Raw genomic sequence first — 2060 nt, 5'->3', positions numbered from 1 at the left:
GCAATTTGGGAAGAGCTAATAAGAACATAAGGATTTAAGTACAGCCTACTGGATTGCATGCACTGTTTTTCACACAGTGGCCAACAGTTGCCTGAGAGGGCCAAACAAACAGAGCATAGAGGCTGAGGCCTTCCCCGATGCTGTCTCCCAGCACTGGTATTCTGACTTTTTCTGCCTCTCTATATGGAGGCTGCCTTTGGTCACCATGGCTAAGCATTGGCAGACCATTCCTCAATGAATCTTTCTAAACCCCCACCCCCCCAAGCTATCTATGCTTGTGGTCATCACTACCTCTGCGGCAGTGAATTCCACAGTTTAAGTACTCATTGGGCGAATTATCACTAGAGCTGCCTCGCAGCACAGCGCCGTTTGCCCCAACACAAAGATGTCAATTTCACACCCGAAGCTCCGGGGCTGCATTTTGACTTGGGGCTTCGCCCGATTTCCTCCGCAGTTTCGTGATCCTGGTTTTTGAGGATCATGAAACTGCGGAGGAAATCGGGCGAAGCCCCGAGTCAAATGCAGACCAGCAGCCTCGGGTGTGAAATTGACATGTTTGTGTTGGGGCAAACGGCGCTGTGCTGCGAGGCAGCTCTAGTGAGAAATCGTCCATTGAGTAACGTTTCAGAGGGTAGCCATGCTGGTCTAAATCCAAATTTAGTAAATGCAGCTAAATCCAAGTTCAGTAGGCACCTTAGAGACCAACAAGATTTTCAGGGTTTAAGCTTTCAAGAGTTGAAAGTCCAACACCACCAAATCTTGTTTGCCTCTAAGGTGCTACTAGATTTGAATTTTGTTGAGTAAAGAAGTATTGCCTTTGTTTGTCCTTAACCTATTTTCTAACAACTTCAATGACATGGGTTTGTCTATTGTTGTCATTGTCCTTCCTCCTAGCAAAGTTAATGGGGGAAGAGTCATGTGGCTGGCTCTATCCTTGTGGTTTGAGCGTCTTCCTTTTTTTTGGGGGGGGGGTAAAGTTGCATCCAACTGATGCTGACCCAAGAGGGCTTTCAAAGCGAGAAATGTTCAGAAGTGGTTTGCCATTGTCTGCCTCTGTGTTGCAACTGTATATTTCCTTGGTGGCTTCCTAACTAAGTACTAACCAAGGCTTCCAAGATCTGATGAGATCAGGCTAGCGTGGGCTATAGGAGTGTGGAAAGAAGCCACAGGTAGCTGTAGTAAGGTATGGAGTTGTAGTAGTAGTTGTAGTAGTTATGGTAAACTATGTGTACATGTTGATTATAATCTCTATACAGATGGCATGCTCTTTGTGCATGAACTAATCTCCTTGTCTGCCTAATGCATTCTCTGCCAGAGGGATTTCCTCTTGCTGCTTGTAGATGCTATGAAACCTCTCTTTGCTGACTTTTCCTTGTACACAGACAGTAAAAATGAGCTCCAATATGTCTGCCTGTTTAATGGACTACAACTAAGTGATGAAAGTTGGGTAATGTAATGCAGTAGCTAATTTTTCCAGGTCATTACTCTGTTGCTATAAAGTTTAATGCTGAGTTGTTTGACAACTGACAGCACCCCCAGTGATGGAGGTCTGCTTTGCTGCTTCCGTACACTTGGGATGGGGCTTTGGAAAAAAAAATACGCTGACATTGTTTGACTCTGAGATGACTCTTCAGGATTTTTAATTAACAAAATAATGTCCAGTGCAATAGGTGCTCTCAGCAACAGTGTGTTCTAATTAAGGTATTGATGTATCATGAGATAGGCATTTGGAGGTTTCATGCCCTGCTCTGAAGGTTGTGGCTGCTATACGCAATGACAGCTTATAACTTTGAAATTTTCCATCACTATTCCTGTAATGTTATTAATTAATATTTAAATGGATGCTTATGCCTAAATGGAGGAGATCTTGGCTATAGCGCTTAAATTGAAACATCTAGAACCTCATCTAGGAATACATCTGAACAAAAACCCAGGCTTACTTATGAAGGAAAAAAATGCAAGATTGAAATACAAGATTGCTTAATGAGAAGTTTGTAGGAATGGGATTATATTTGCATTGAAATACAGCCCAATCATATGCATGAGTACTCACACTGGGT

Source organism: Gekko japonicus, unplaced genomic scaffold (assembly GCF_001447785.1).
Source record: "Gekko japonicus isolate JY-2015 unplaced genomic scaffold, Gekko_japonicus_V1.1 scaffold1324, whole genome shotgun sequence".
In the NCBI taxonomy this organism is placed as follows: domain Eukaryota; kingdom Metazoa; phylum Chordata; class Lepidosauria; order Squamata; family Gekkonidae; genus Gekko; species Gekko japonicus.
The sequence above is the reverse complement of the archived record's forward strand: the minus strand, read 5'-3'. Positions refer to the sequence as shown.